Source organism: Coffea arabica, chromosome 2e (assembly GCF_036785885.1).
Source record: "Coffea arabica cultivar ET-39 chromosome 2e, Coffea Arabica ET-39 HiFi, whole genome shotgun sequence".
In the NCBI taxonomy this organism is placed as follows: domain Eukaryota; kingdom Viridiplantae; phylum Streptophyta; class Magnoliopsida; order Gentianales; family Rubiaceae; genus Coffea; species Coffea arabica.
In genome coordinates, this window is record NC_092313.1 from 53,521,422 (window position 1) to 53,538,712 (window position 17,291).

The window sequence follows — 17,291 nt, forward strand, 5'->3', positions numbered from 1 at the left end:
TGTTAATGATGTTTATTTGGTTATTTGGTCATATTATTTTGAGCAAGCTATTTATCACTTTTGGTTATCTAATCATGATTAACTGGCCATTAATTATGATAATCTTAAGGTGTTAAGTTTGCAATGAAAATTGGAATTTAACACTAGTTCAAAGAAGTGATAAGCCTAGGGAGTACACTCACGAAAGTAGAGGTGCACCTATGCGGCTTAAGTGACTTGTTTCATGTAATTTCATAGAAGAAATGAACTTGTAGTTAATTTCATAACCACGAGAGTAGGTATGACTTAATTACAAGTATAGTTGATTCACTACGAAAGTAGGTTTCACATACATTAGGAAATTACGCCATAACTAATCAAGATAATAGCATTCACTTAACCGATAATCTCATTTGCAAGAGTAGTAAGGAATTTCATATCTCTAGGAGCTTTCTAGTGTTATTTTCTTAAATTTTATATTTGTGGTAGTCTAAATAATAAAGGAGTTTGAAAACATCGGTAATTGCATTCTTCCCTGTGGGATCGACCCTTAATACCCTATACTCGCTCACGATTCGTATACTTGCGATAAATCGCGTGTGGGGTATTTAAGAATTTATAAATGTAAAACTTGATTGGGATGAGCTTAATATTATATGTATACCCCGCGCACGTCAATATGACAATTAACGACTACCTAATTTAGATATTTTTGCCACTCTGTCATTGGAATTGAAGATCAAAAAAATAGAGCTCAATGCAATCAAGTGGAAGCCCAAGTTTCAATTCATCCATCTGCTCTCTAGATATTGTCCAAATTAGGAAGGCCTTCATCAAGGACAGTCAAAGAGGCATTGCTAGTTATATCCGTTAAACAATGTACCATTACCGAATTTAATTTGCTCAAAATTCTAGAGTATTCACATGTGGGAACTCAGAAATTTATGTGCATACTTCGAATTTATTTCATTATATTTAACTTATCATTAGAAATATTATATAAAACAAATAAATGGTTAAATTAAATGCATAATTGAATTCCTATTAAATTGAAATTTAGAAAATAATAATAATAATAATAATGGTAAGGATAAAATATATATATATCATAATAAACAAATAATAGAATGGTGTAGAAAAATTTTAGGAACCAAACAAATATATGATAGACTTATTGCCAATTTGTGTCATTAGAATTTATTATATAGTTGAATAAGTTACATGACTAATTAATTTTCCTTAAAGCCAAATGTGTGAAATTCTACTAGACCAATGTAGGAAAATTTTCCAAGGTACATACAAATTAGAATAAACGAAATTTGGAATCAATGTATGAGACAATAAAATTATGGACTCGTAGCAAACAAATGAACCAAAACTAAAGGACCGGACCAATCTTGGAGATTCGGTTAAACTACGATGCAACTAAGGAACAAACTACTAGAATTTTGACAAAACAGGAACCGAACGGAAGCTAGATAACCATCTGCTAAGTTTAAGCGGTGGAAGGGAAAATGAGTAGAAATTGGCTGATAGTTTGGGCGGTGAGTAACTCCTATTAAGACAGCTGCCAGGAAGGAATATACTACCAATTTGCTGAGTAGGCAGTGACCGAAAGAGAGAAAACAAAGAGAAATCATCTGCTAAGTCCAGACGGTGACTGAGAGGAAACAAATAGAAACTAATCTGCTAGCTTGGGCGGTGACCGAGAGGAAGAAAAAACAAGGCAGCTTTCTTCCTTCCTTTCTTTCTTTCTTTCTTTCTTTCTAAAACCAACCGAGGGAGTGGAACTGGAGGTGAGGAGAGGAAGCTGATTAACTCCATCAGCTGCTAAACATAAACGAACAAACCAACAAACGCAAGGAAGGGAGAGATAGCTGGTGCAAGAGTTGAGGAACCGAGGCTAAGAATAGGAGCAACCTGCAACCGTTAAAACTTAAAGGAGAAAGGTAAAACTCTTTGTAACCTTCTTTTATTTACAGAGTATCACTGAATATATGGGCTGCATGTTAGTTTTTAGCAAGGAAAAATAAGTTTTAACTGAGGAAAAATCTGATGAAGGAATAAAATTGAAGCTGGACTGAATCTGTGGGAACTGAGAGATGGCTAAATGAATTGCAGCTTGTTATCAATGGAAAAATGGAAGCCATTAAGTGAATTTTAGCTATAGAAACTTGTGAAAGTTGAAACTTTGAGTGGAAAAGAAAGAAAGAAACCTGCTGAAATCCTTATAGCCTCATCCGAGAGAAAAGAAGTGAAGAAACTCTAGCGGTCTTCTGCAAAGTTTGGTTTTAAATTTCGTATTAAGCTGTAATGTATTGTAAAGCATCTTGACTTCTTCGAGCATGACAGAAACAAGTATAAACTGAAGTGAACATTGAAGGAAGAATGAGTTCAATTTACTACAGATAGGTTGGCCGAGGAAATGAAACAGAATATGCAACTTGTTGTTAATATATTGGAAACACTTACTAACAACCGCATGAGATATGTTAATTCTTTACCTTAACAGATAGGTGCCTTGGAAATCAGAAAACTTCAGGAAGCTTAACTAAAATTTGACAAAAGGAAGTTGGTACAATCTGTTAGGATAGAAAAAAAAGGGAAGGAAATCAGCTTGTAGAGCAGCCATTCTTTTAATTTCTGGCTCTGTGAACTTCCACAGGTAGAACTAAGGTTGCTCTGTGATTTAGTGACTATGACTAGTTTCGTGAGTAGAGTTAAACTAAGGCAAATGAGAGGAAAACTATGAAATGTGCTGCTGAATTACCTTATGGCCGAGAGAAAGAAGGAAGAGTTGATCAGTTTTTTCCTCTAAGTAAGCTGCAAAACTTTCCACGTTCTGTACAATGCTACTTTGTAGCTTAATAAATGTAATTAACTTGTCTAGTTGGGACATGAGAGTGAAAGGAAAGATTTGAGGGAAATGTACCGAATATTGGACCGATACATTGCTAGAAAGCCTAGTTAATGGTTGCGATTGAAGATGACAAATTTTGTATATGATGTGGGCGACCGACATGCTGAAATTATGAGTTATTCACCTTGAATGAAATGTATACTAGGTGACTAAAGTTTAAGCAATTAAAAAGTGGAGTTGTTGTAGGTTAAGGAACATTTGAGCTAAAATATTGTTTATGCTGACCGGATGAAGGGAGAAATGAAACTTTTATGGAATCTTGAAATTTTAAGCTAATTCGTTGTGAAACTCCGCTTATGAACATTTAAGAAACTTAAACAAGAAAACTAATAAGTTTATACAAAACTTAAATCATAGACAACTTAGAATTTGATTTGGAAAAAAAGAAGAAGAGAAGGATGAAAAGTTTATTTATTTTAACTTTAAGATATAGAGTGAGAAATGATTTAATCCTAATTTAAATATTTATAAATCATAACCTTAGAAAATGTGTATATTTCTTTGTTAAAATGATAAAGTCAATAAAGTTCGAAATAAAATGTAGAATAAATATTGAATATATTATATTTTGTATTTTAAAGTCAAACTTGATTTTAATAGTTCCGATAATAGGGTAATAAATAATAAATGAATATCTACAAATTGTATATTTACTTTGGACTTATACACTTATCTCAGGGAATAGCTGTGACTCAGGAAACAAACTCGAGGCTCAAGAGTAATTTATTTGGAAACTTGGTGAGTGTTTCCGGATTTGTGTGTTTAACTGTTTATGTTTACTTAAGTGAAATTATGTGATAAATGTGCTTATTATGGAATATTGCTAGTGATTCATTGTAAAGTATATCTCAATTGTCCCTTGCCTTCTAAGTCGGGAGTGTACATTATCGCACTCGACTTAGTTTGAACTTGAAGGTTGATAATTGATCAAGTGTTATTGTAAATGTGCATGACTGTAAGCCATGTGTGTACTTTACCACACCGGCTGAACTGAGCCCCAAAACCCTTTGTTCAACGGACTACTCGAGCCAGCAAAAGGGCTTGTCGGATAGGACGGTAGCTTTGGGTAAGTGTATTGGTATGCTCGAGTATTACCAAGGAGTAGCAGATTACTGATGTTGATATGGCCATCTAAGTGAGGGAAGTGTTTATTGTTTTGGAGGTTATAAGGAGGAGTTCGGTGGAGTGTGTAGTGCATTGAAGTGGTTCTAATGCGAGCACTGTATCCTTTTTAAAAGTGAATGTTCAGTGAAGTGTTCTCTACTTGATTCAGTGAAGTGTTCTTTAATTGCTTAATTTTGTTACTGGCTTATCTGGTTTAAATGTTTATTGATTGTTGCTTGCATGGAAACCTCACTGAGCATTAGTTCAACCTTTTAGCTTTGTTTTCCTTACAGGAGTTGAAGTTTGAAGGACGATCAAATAGAGTTAGAGTGTTATATTGATGATAAGACCTGCATTTTGCATCTCTTAATGGGTAGATTTATATTTTACACTAGTTGGTGATGTACTTGGGTGATATACTTAAGAATGAACGTTTGGATGATTTACTTTTGTAATTTGTAGTGGACAAAGCTTTTGTCTTACTAAGAAGTATTAAGAATGGATGTTTGGATGATTAATGAGAAATGTTATCTTTGAAGTTAATGTAAATAAATGAGTCCTGACGAGAGCCAGGCAGGCGGTCCGCTAACTTCTAGGGTACGTCCTAGGAGGAGGGCGGGTCGTCACAGGTGGTATCAAAGCTCTTAATGAGGTCAAGCCGGGAGAGGGTTCTCGAACTGTGGGGATTGACCTTTTAAGTGTTGAATTAATTACTATTGCTAAGGGGATTAGATAAGTACATCAGGTAGGAATCTCAAATATGGGTAATTTACTCTTGGGACTGGCCAACCTAGGCTATGAATTATCCTATTTTCAGATTCTTGTACCCAAGTACCAGATATTTCATTCAATGGTGTATTTACAAATTAGGAAGAATTTAGTATATTGCATTATGACGTGATCAGAAATCACGATTTAAATTGAAGAAATAGAATTAACGAGACCAAGGCTAGCTTTTGAGAGCTAAGGGTGAAGAGGTTGTGGTGAGATCTTGAATATTAGTGCAAATCCTCCATCTTAAGGTGAATAATTTTATTAGCCTGCGATAGTAAATAGATCATATGCCAACTCTTGCCTAAAAATATGGTTTTCTGACCTGAAATTTGAGTGAAATAGTTTTTAAGTAAGGACCAGGTGTATCCTTTCGGCAGTGTGTTCTAGGGCATTGAATGACTAGTCACTGTGACTGTTCAAGAACTTACTTCTATCTGGATCGAGTGATACTAGTTCAAATGGGTAAAAGACAGAGATTAGTAATAGCAAATGAGAGAGCTCATATTAGAATGTAAGAAATGAGGAAATTCATAAGGATGTGACGTGATAGGATCCTAAAGTAGGAAACTGATATGATAGAGGAGCAAGAGTGAACTAATGTCTTGTATGATCAGTTGCAGGAGACTAAAGACCGTCTCACTAGGGTACTAAGATAGGTAAGAGACCGAACTAAAGGGATTCTAGCTGAATGTGAAGTGTTGATGGAAGAGCTTGTGGGGGGAGAATCTAAATAGGGAAAGTTAGGGTGTAGAGGCTCCTAGAGTCGAAGGTGAAGCCGAACCGGCAGAGAAAGATCCCGAGGAAGAGGAACCTATGGAAGTAGAACCAGAAGAAGAAATTGGGTCTAGTGGGACTGTCCAAAATTAGATTAATGAAGTTTAAGTTGAGTCTAAACTAAGGGTTGAGCTATTAGCTGTGTGGTTATAATAATTTATGTATTATTGAATTGTTTTCTTTCATGTTTATAAGGATTGAAGTTTGAGTTATGTATGAAAATGTTGAATGTATCCGTGAATTGTTTGGCTTTTAAAGTTGTATGAAGTTGGTGTGTAATGTAACTTAGATTGTGTGTATGTAATTTGATGATCATATGTTTATTTTGTTATAATGCTGTAATATTTATTAGTCCTTGGGATTAAATAATTACTAACCTGAGTGAAATTTGGTAACCAAAGTGGTGTATAGAAACTATGAGATTAAGATTGGAGAAAAAAAAAAAAGAGGAGAGATTGAAAGTTGAGCTTATAACGATGTTATAATTGTTGCAAGGGCCAATGGTGTTTTCTAAGATAGATTTTTGACAACGATACTATCAATGGAGAATTAAGAAGGAAGATCATGAATAGAATCTAAAGATAGTGTTATCGACTTTAAGGAAGCGTCAATTGTAAGTGTGAATTTCGAATGGAGAAAATATTGTTTCTGGGGCATGTTATTTCAAAAACAGGGATTGAAGAATAAATAAATTCCTTTAATCAAAGTCCTATGGGAGCATCATGGAATGGAAGAAATGACATGAGAACTGGAGAACAAAATGTGGAAAGAATACCTGGAACTTTTTACGATTAAAGGTACGAAATTTCGAGGAAGAAATTTTCTTAAGGGGAGAAGGATGTGAGAACTCGGAAATTTATGTGCATACTTCGAATTTATTTCATTATATTTAACTTATCATTAGAAATATTATATAAAACAAATAAATGGTTAAATTAAATGCATAATTGAATTCCTATTAAATTGAAATTTAGAAAATAATAATAATAATAATAATGGTAAGGATAAAATATATATATATCATAATAAACAAATAATAGAATGGTGTAGAAAAATTTTAGGAACCAAACAAATATATGATAGACTTATTGCCAATTTGTGTCATTAGAATTTATTATATAGTTGAATAAGTTACATGACTAATTAATTTTCCTTAAAGCCAAATGTGTGAAATTCTACTAGACCAATGTAGGAAAATTTTCCAAGGTACATACAAATTAGAATAAACGAAATTTGGAATCAATGTATGAGACAATAAAATTATGGACTCGTAGCAAACAAATGAACCAAAACTAAAGGACCGGACCAATCTTGGAGATTCGGTTAAACTACGATGCAACTAAGGAACAAACTACTAGAATTTTGACAAAACAGGAACCGAACGGAAGCTAGATAACCATCTGCTAAGTTTAAGCGGTGGAAGGGAAAATGAGTAGAAATTGGCTGATAGTTTGGGCGGTGAGTAACTCCTATTAAGACAGCTGCCAGGAAGGAATATACTACCAATTTGCTGAGTAGGCAGTGACCGAAAGAGAGAAAACAAAGAGAAATCATCTGCTAAGTCCAGACGGTGACTGAGAGGAAACAAATAGAAACTAATCTGCTAGCTTGGGCGGTGACCGAGAGGAAGAAAAAACAAGGCAGCTTTCTTCCTTCCTTTCTTTCTTTCTTTCTTTCTTTCTAAAACCAACCGAGGGAGTGGAACTGGAGGTGAGGAGAGGAAGCTGATTAACTCCATCAGCTGCTAAACATAAACGAACAAACCAACAAACGCAAGGAAGGGAGAGATAGCTGGTGCAAGAGTTGAGGAACCGAGGCTAAGAATAGGAGCAACCTGCAACCGTTAAAACTTAAAGGAGAAAGGTAAAACTCTTTGTAACCTTCTTTTATTTACAGAGTATCACTGAATATATGGGCTGCATGTTAGTTTTTAGCAAGGAAAAATAAGTTTTAACTGAGGAAAAATCTGATGAAGGAATAAAATTGAAGCTGGACTGAATCTGTGGGAACTGAGAGATGGCTAAATGAATTGCAGCTTGTTATCAATGGAAAAATGGAAGCCATTAAGTGAATTTTAGCTATAGAAACTTGTGAAAGTTGAAACTTTGAGTGGAAAAGAAAGAAAGAAACCTGCTGAAATCCTTATAGCCTCATCCGAGAGAAAAGAAGTGAAGAAACTCTAGCGGTCTTCTGCAAAGTTTGGTTTTAAATTTTGTATTAAGCTGTAATGTATTGTAAAGCATCTTAACTTCTTCGAGCATGACAGAAACAAGTATAAACTGAAGTGAACATTGAAGGAAGAATGAGTTCAATTTACTGCAGATAGGTTGGCCGAGGAAATGAAACAGAATATAGTTTTAAAATGATTTTTCTAGTATCGGTTAGTTTTTGAGAAATTAAAAGCGTATTTTGGACGTGGGACCCGCTAGTGCGGTAAATGCATTATATTTTTAACCACTTGTTGGAATTTTGTATTAAGTGATATTATTTTACAAAGTGTTAAGATATTTTTATTGGAGAGACAAAAGGATAGAGTTGCATTAATGAAGTGACATGTGTCACTTTAAGAGAGGTTGCCACTTATTTGACTTTTGACCTTTCTTACTAATTGTTGATTAAATATCTCAAATTTGCCACAAAAATCACCATTTCTTTCTCTTCTTTGGCCGACCAACCTTAAGGAAGAAAGGAAGAGAGCTCTTCACCATTTTAGCTAACATCTAGCTCAAATCATCCAACCCAAGTGCTGAAATTTGTTTCTACTCCATACAATCCTTCCATTTGGTGCTAGTGAGTGATTTGGTGAAGTTTTTTGGAGAAGCTAAGGTGTCCTACAACTCTTCCTCTCTTGTTTACTAGGTGAGTGGTATATGAACTTTCTCCTACACTTAATGAAGCTTAATTAGTGCCTAGTGGTAGTTAAAGTGATGAATTTTGTGGTTTACTTCTTGGTTTTGGATGAATTGATGAAGTTTTCAATTTATTGATGAATTTTCTGGTTTAATATGAATGTGATGTTGTGGCTATCCTTGATGATGGGAATTGATGTTTAATGACTCTAGGAGGTGGAAAAAGTGGAAGATTGCAATTAATTTCTGTTTTGGAAGAAATCTGGAAAATTAGGGTTCTTGGTTCTTCATTCTGTCCGAAATTTTTGGTCCTAGATAGAGGCCGAATTGGCCTTAGCTCAGAACATGAAAGTTGTAGGGAATGACATTTTAAAGGTGCCTACAAAATTTCAGGTCAATCGGAGTAGTGTGGAATAAGAAAAGCCGAATTTACTGTTGCTGTTCTGGGTGATCAGAATGTGAGAACTGCGATTGTAATTGTCTGTTTTGACTGGAATTGCTTTGGATTTGGATGTTGGTGTCTTCTGATGAAATGTAGCTTAATGTCTTAGCTATCATATGCCTTTGGAATCAATGCATTTGGACCTGTGTAGACTGAGTTGGACGAATTACAGCATTGTGTGATTTGGGAACCTGCAATTACGATTCTGGTTTGGTATTCTGCATATTTGACCTAGTTGTGCTAGGATTTGGACTGAGTGACCTTCTACAATGTTGTAGCCCTGGTTCTTAGCTTCGAAACGGTGGGTCTTGGATCTCCATCCGATACTCGTAGTACCTTTGGTGCCATTACCGCAAAAGGACGTCAAAACTGTTTTCTGGTTTTGAGCAATTGTGGTTAATTGCTATGTGATTGGGTTTGATTGTAGGATGGAAAGGATGAATTTATGGGGAAATGCTGTCCGATTTTTAATAGCGTTGGTTACCTTAAGTTTCATGTGAAAAGCTTGGACTTGAATGATGGAATTGGCTATATTGAACAAGGATTATGAGCCGTGGAGGTGAGTGACCTTAAACTACTTGCAACGTTACTTTAAAATGTTTCTTGCATCGTTTCTTTGATTGCATATCCTGTGTGCCGGCATATAAGTTCTTGACATGTTTTGGCTCAAATGAGTACTTGGAATTCGTGTGCTAGACTCCGACGTTTCCTCCACCGTTTAATGTTCCTGTAGAGCACCAATGGGCTCAATGTTCAATGTTCAATGTTAATGTTCAATGTTAAATGATTGTTTGGAGCGTTGGACTTCTAAGTACCATGATTTCACTGGCTCATGAGAGAAGTGAAAGTGCATTGATTGTTGAAGCATGACATTATTGAAATGAACGATTGTGAAACTGATTTGATAACTGAATTTCTTGGTTACTCGCTGAGCTTCTAGCTCACCCCAAAATGTTTTATTCCCCTCCACAGGGCTCAAGGCGAAGGAGTGGCTTGTAGTGTTTATTCATGGATTATCTCATGTGTGGCTTGAATTTGGATTTCCTTTTGTGTAATCGTTCATATTGGGATTGTATTGAACGTTTAGAATTGCTTGGATGTGTAATCGTCTAGTTTTGGACTTCCTCCTGTATAATAGTTGGTATCAAGGATCAGAGTGGCGCTGCGGAAGCGTGGACGCTTCGCTTTTGATATGTAAATGTTGGAATATTGGATTTATATTTGAGATCGTATCTTGTATTTAATTGAGGTTTGTAGTGAACGACTGAGTCCCGGCGAGAGCTGGGCAGGCGGCCCGCCGAACCCTCTGGTTCGCCTTAGGGGGAGGTGGGGCCGTGACAATTGGTATCAGAGCTTAGGCTTCAGATCTCTGTAGTGTATCCTAGGCTTGAAGTTTAGGATGCCGGACTGTGGGTTTGGTTTGAAGTATTAGTGATTCTTGCGGGATGTCTTGACGTGATTAGTACAAGAGGGAATGTCGAGGACGACATTCTTTTAAGGAGGGGAGATTGTGACGCCCCGAAAAAAATGAGTTTGAGAACCCGAAAAATTTTCTAATTTTCTAGGGTTTATTGTTTTAACGCCCGCCTTTTCTACATTTTCTTGATTAGAAAAATTCCCCAGATAAAGTTTATGAGCAAAAATAGTTTTAAAATGATTTTTCTAGTATCGGTTAGTTTTTGAGAAATTAAAAGCGTATTTTGGACGTGGGACCCGCTAGTGCGGTAAATGCATTATATTTTTAACCACTTGTTGGAATTTTGTATTAAGTGATATTATTTTACAAAGTGTTAAGATATTTTTATTGGAGAGACAAAAGGATAGAGTTGCATTAATGAAGTGACATGTGTCACTTTAAGAGAGGTTGCCACTTATTTGACTTTTGACCTTTCTTACTAATTGTTGATTAAATATCTCAAATTTGCCACAAAAATCACCATTTCTTTCTCTTCTTTGGCCGACCAACCTTAAGGAAGAAAGGAAGAGAGCTCTTCACCATTTTAGCTAACATCTAGCTCAAATCATCCAACCCAAGTGCTGAAATTTGTTTCTACTCCATACAATCCTTCCATTTGGTGCTAGTGAGTGATTTGGTGAAGTTTTTTGGAGAAGCTAAGGTGTCCTACAACTCTTCCTCTCTTGTTTACTAGGTGAGTGGTATATGAACTTTCTCCTACACTTAATGAAGCTTAATTAGTGCCTAGTGGTAGTTAAAGTGATGAATTTTGTGATTTACTTCTTGGTTTTGGATGAATTGATGAAGTTTTCAATTTATTGATGAATTTTCTGGTTTAATATGAATGTGATGTTGTGGCTATCCTTGATGATGGGAATTGATGTTTAATGACTCTAGGAGGTGGAAAAAGTGGAAGATTGCAATTAATTTCTGTTTTGGAAGAAATCTGGAAAATTAGGGTTCTTGGTTCTTCATTCTGTCCGAATTTTTGGTCCTAGATAGAGGCCGAATTGGCCTTAGCTCAGAACATGAAAGTTGTAGGGAATGACATTTTAAAGGTGCCTACAAAATTTCAGGTCAATCGGAGTAGTGTGGAATCAGAAAAGCCGAATTTACTGTTGCTGTTCTGGGTGATCAGAATGTGAGAACTGCGATTGTAATTGTCTGTTTTGACTGGAATTGCTTTGGATTTGGATGTTGGTGTCTTCTGATGAAATGTAGCTTAATGTCTTAGCTATCATATGCCTTTGGAATCAATGCATTTGGACCTGTGTAGACTGAGTTGGACGAATTACATCATTGTGTGATTTGGGAACCTGCAATTACGATTCTGGTTTGGTATTCTGCATATTTGACCTAGTTGTGCTAGGATTTGGACTGATTGACCTTCTACATTGTTGTAGCCCTGGTTCTTAGCTTCGAAACGGTGGGTCTTGGACCTCCATCCGATACTCGTAGTACCTTTGGTGCCATTACCGCAAAAGGACGTCAAAACTGTTTTCTGGTTTTGAGCAATTGTGGTTAATTGCTATGTGATTGGGTTTGATTGTAGGATGGAAAGGATGAATTTATGGGGAAATGCTGTCCGATTTTTAATAGCGTTGGTTACCTTAAGTTTCATGTGAAAAGCTTGGACTTGAATGATGGAATTGGCTATATTGAACAAGGATTATGAGCCGTGGAGGTGAGTGACCTTAAACTACTTGCAACGTTACTTTAAAATGTTTCTTGCATCGTTTCTTTGATTGCATATCCTGTGTGCCGGCATATAAGTTCTTGACATGTTTTGGCTCAAATGAGTACTTGGAATTCGTGTGCTAGACTCCGACGTTTCCTCCACCGTTTAATGTTCCTGTAGAGCACCAATGCGCTCAATGTTCAATGTTCAATGTTAATGTTCAATGTTAAATGATTGTTTGGAGCGTTGGACGTCTAAGTATCATGATTTCACTGGCTCATGAGAGAAGTGAAAGTGCATTGATTGTTGAAGCATGACATTATTGAAATGAACGATTGTGAAACTGATTTGATAACTGAATTTCTTGGTTACTCGCTGAGCTTCTAGCTCACCCCAAAATGTTTTATTCCCCTCCACAGGGCTCAAGGCGAAGGAGTGGCTTGTAGTGTTTATTCATGGATTATCTCATGTGTGGCTTGAATTTGGATTTCCTTTTGTGTAATCGTTCATATTGGGATTGTATTGAACGTTTAGAATTGCTTGGATGTGTAATCGTCTAGTTTTGGACTTCCTCCTGTATAATAGTTGGTATCAAGGATCAGAGTGGCGCTGCGGAAGCGTGGACGCTTCGCTTTTGATATGTAAATGTTGGAATATTGGATTTATATTTGAGATCGTATCTTGTATTTAATTGAGGTTTGTAGTGAACGACTGAGTCCCGGCGAGAGCTGGGCAGGCGGCCCGCCGAACCCTCTGGTTCGCCTTAGGGGGAGGTGGGGCCGTGACAAAACATGTCATAAAACTATTCAAATCGCGTATTTCTATATGGAACACTCACCTATTCAAAACAAGTGAGTAAGTACTCAAACAAGTGTTTAGGCATCCGCTTCGAGTTCCTCTTGAAGGTCCCCTTGAGCGCCTGAGCAAGTAATAATTAACTTTACTTAAAATCATGCATTTACCAAGAAGGATGCACACTCAATTAAACTAAATCAAAGTCTTAATAGAAAGGTTCAATTCTCTCTACTCGAGGTTCAAGAGTGGAGTTTTAAAGTTCAAAGAGAGTCTAACATCGTCCATGAAATCAAGTTCAAAACGTTCAATCTATATCGAGAAAAGAAGTCAAGGTTCCGAAATTGCATTTTCTAAGAAATTGGCAAAATTCAGCTTTGTGTGTCAAACTTAGAAAAATTATATCTTGCACTCAGTAGGTCCAAAAATGGAAAAATTGGTACTGTTGGAAACTAGTTCCGAAGTACTAAAAGTTCCTAGAAAACACTTTTCTAAGATTCAAAATGGAAGACACTCAAATTTTGGCTGAAAGTGGCTGACTTGGACTCCCAAGACAGATTCGGGTTGGTTTTTGGCAAACTTTGGAAATTCGGAAAAATTCACACAATACGAACTAGCCTCCGAAATTTGGAACTCAATTAGAGTTGCAATCAAAGTTTAAAATAAAACAAACGGAACAAGAATCGAAGTTTTGAACACCAAGATATAGCAGCTCAAAGTTGACCAAAAATTCCTCATTGATCAAGAATTTCCAGATTTGAAACATGAATTTTGGGACTTCAGTTGGACATTGAAATAGACTCAGAATGGCACAAAATTTGGTATATTACTCTACCATATAAGGGCTATTCCTCTGTCAAATTTCATATAACAATTCGTTCGGGAAGTCAGTTAACAAAGCCACTAAAATTCCAAGAATTTCCAAGGCAATTCTGCCTTGTACTTCAATTTTCCTTTTTAAAAGCTTTGTTCCACACAATCAACTTCAATTAATTCAAATGTTGTAACCAAGGTTCCATAAAAATCCAATAAGTAATTTAGAGATAATTGACATGAAGGTTTTCGAAATATAACTTCCCAAATCAGATTTGACCATTCAGCCAAGAGCAAAGGAACAATTTTCCAGATTTGAAAAGCAATTTTGGGACATCGTTTGGGTATCAAAATGGTCTTAGAATAACACCAATTTTGGTACACTAAAACTTCCATATATGAACTATATCTCTACCAAATTTCACGTAAAAACTCATGTGGAAAGGCAGTTAACAAAATGACTGAAGTTTGTGAAATTTTCAAAGCAAATCTGCCAACTCAAGCTTCTCTTTCCTTTTCAAACACTTTGTATCATGAAATCAGTCCAATTTGATTCATTTGTGAAACCAGTGTTCTAGAAACATTTGATAAGTACTTGAAAAACAATGGACATCAAGAATTTCGAAACAAAACCTCCCACATCAAGCTAAACCTGTCGGCCAGCATGAAGGAAGGGATTTTTCCAGATTTCCAGCTTTATCACATTTTCAAAATCAGGCCATAACTCACTCAATTCAAATTGGAATTGAACATGGTTGGTGGAGTTGGAAATTACATTCAAAAGGCTATAATTTCTCAGAAGGAATCGTTTTAAAATTCTATCCACAACTAACTCATATTTGAGCATCAAGTCGCAGCTCAAAACAGGGCTTCCAGTACAGACGTGAAACAGGATAGACAACTTTACAAGGTTGGTACGGCTCACTCAGGTGGAACCAGGGCATGCATTTTATACCGTAGGAAAACTGGGAGTATCTATTTTCTAATTCCGCAAACGGTACTCGATTTCAACATCGGAGTAAAGAGTTATGGCTAAAACAAAAACACTGCCAGAGCAATACGGGACACAATTCCAGTTTTGGTAAATTTTCGAAATCTTAACATTTACCCATCCAAATCACGAAATTTTTTGATGAAACTTTCTAAACAACCTATATTACACATTTACATCAAAATCCAGTCATTTAAACCACAAAAAAAAAATGCACTACGGGTCACAGCAATGGCAAGGGCAGAATTGTCCCTTTTTTGCTCAACTCACTCCTTTGAGTTTTCCTTCAACAACACAACTTATTTCCACTAGATTAAACACTAATCCAATATAAACAACATCAAATATCATCAAATCAATCCATCAAGCCATAGCGGGATTTCATAGAGCCCACACACAAAATTTATAATCAAACAAAGTTACCCACATGAAGCTACAAGCTTCTAAGTGCAATTTAACTCACTAAAACTAAGATTCAAGGGTTAGATCATATGCTACCTTCTTAGATGTTGAAGACCAGAATTCGGCCACTAAGAAGCTCCAAGAAACCGTGGAAATGATGCTCCTTTCCTAGTCCAAGTGAATCTCCAAGTGATTTGCAAGTTGGATGCAAAATTTGAGGTGATTTGGAGTAAGATTTGAGGTAGAAATGAAGTGAGATGAGATGAAGTTTTGGTCTCCTTCTTGGCCTCCAAGTTTCGGCCAGCTCTAGAGAGAAAAGAGAGAGATGAAATCTGATATGGAGAGCTTCTCATGGAAGCTTGGTAGGTGGTGACTTTAAGTGCACAAAAGTCAACTCTCCCTAGCGCGTGTTCCGTGTCCGTTTTCTCTCGGGTTTGTTTCACTTGTGCACTAAACCTCTAATGCACTTTCTTAAACATTATAATTATTCACTCTTAGTAGTCTAGATTAAGTTTCTTAAATCTTCACTTAGCCGCTCCGGCTCGATTTACGCGAATTTTCGATTTGCGCGCGATAATGCGAAATTTACAAGAAATTCATATAACGATTATATAATTAACTACTACTAATGTAATTAATTATAAAATAACCATTTTAGAAATAAAACATGAGTCCTCAATTCTCCAAAATTATTGTACTCTCGGATCGACTATTGTCTCGAAAAATGTGTACTCGCTATTTTTCACTAAATTAGTCCTAAAAAATTAAATTTACTAACAAGACGGTTTAAAAATATAATTGAGACATTATTCCATATAAATGGATTTAAAATGGTCGAAATAAATTATTCGGAGAAAACGGGTGAATAAATAATTAATTAAGCCATTAAAATAGAATTATAATTGAGGAAAATTCGGGTCCTCACACATTTTAGATCGGACAATTTTCAACTTTGTACTTTAAAAATCTTGTTCTAATTTCTTCAAATGTTTGACTATAATTGATGTTCTTGTGCTCCAAATGACTTTTGCAACATTGATTTAGTAAGCACATGAGGTTTTCTCCTCGATTTAGTAAAGTGAAGGGTTTCAATTGATTAGTGACTGTTCCAATGCATGTTATTTGATTATGCATGACTTGAGAAAATGCTATTATTTGATTAAGTGCTCTCCTTTGAATGACATGCGAATAAGTGAATGACTGTTGTGATTTTCTTGTCTTGTTAATTTGCTATGAGGGCATGTTCACATTGCATGAATGTGTGATAAATGTGCAAGAATGTAGACGGATGTCTACTTTATCGCATCGGTTGAACTGAAATTAACCCTATGCTGGCACTCTATTTGAGACCCGCCATTTGCGAGGTCGGATCAGCTGGACAGCCTTGGGTTTATAACTTACCAATGTTATGTGCAAAGCTCAAAACTCTTTGCCGAAAGGCCTTGAGTACAATGCTTAATATTTAATGTTAAATAAGGGGATTGTTGATTTTTCGGAGGGTATAAGGTGAATGTTAAATGAGGGAATTGTTGATCCTTTGGAGGACATAAAGTGGGAGTTCGGAGGTTATAAGGTGGTAAAATGTAGGGGATTGTTTATTGGCAGTTATAAGGTGAATGTTGCTCCCTGTGAGCCCCGTATCCTTGTAATGTTAAAATTATTGTTCATCTTTGTATTTACTTGAACGAATGACTGAATGCACGCATGAATGTTATTGTTTATCAAGTAATTTACATTGAAAGATTCTTATTAAAATTAATTGCTCCACTACCAGTTTCTAAAGTTGAGTATCGATTTACTTGAACCTATATTACTAGGAAAAACGTGCTTACATGTTAAATTGTGTTATTCTCTTATTCTGCCTATTTACCTGAAATGCTCACTGGGCATAAACTCATCCCACTTTTTGTTTTCTTTAACAGGATTTGGATCCGAGAGTGCTCAAGAATATTGCTGGAATGTTTTGAGAGACTTTAAGTTTTTACTTTAGTAGAAATGACTGTAGTGTATATATTTTTGAGTTGTAGTTAAGATAGACGTCGAATGATGAATCTTTTGTACGCAAACCTATGTTATGCTTTTGGATGTATGTAAATGTTATTTTGGGGTGTAATGAACATTATTTTGGTTAGTTTAGAAATTTCAAATAATTCTTGCTATGGATTTAGTGAGTCCTGACGAAAGTTGGGCAGACGCCTGCTGACCCCTCTGGTTCGCCTTTTGGAAAAACGGGGTTGTCACAAAAATATTATATTTTGATAGGTTATATGAGTATAAAACTTGTAAATTGATGCATTTAGTAAATGAAGTTTTGAAA

At 35.8% G+C, this 17,291-nt stretch overlaps 1 long non-coding RNA gene across 1 annotated transcript; it reads left to right on the forward strand.

The window, feature by feature from the left end:
* The first annotated feature begins 1,330 nt into the window (after positions 1 to 1,330).
* Positions 1,331 to 17,087, forward strand: LOC140037022 (uncharacterized). Its single transcript, XR_011840846.1, has 3 exons — positions 1,331 to 1,928; positions 3,578 to 3,637; positions 16,897 to 17,087. It is a non-coding gene; the product is annotated as an uncharacterized lncRNA (long non-coding RNA).
* Positions 17,088 to 17,291: the final 204 nt, after the last annotated feature.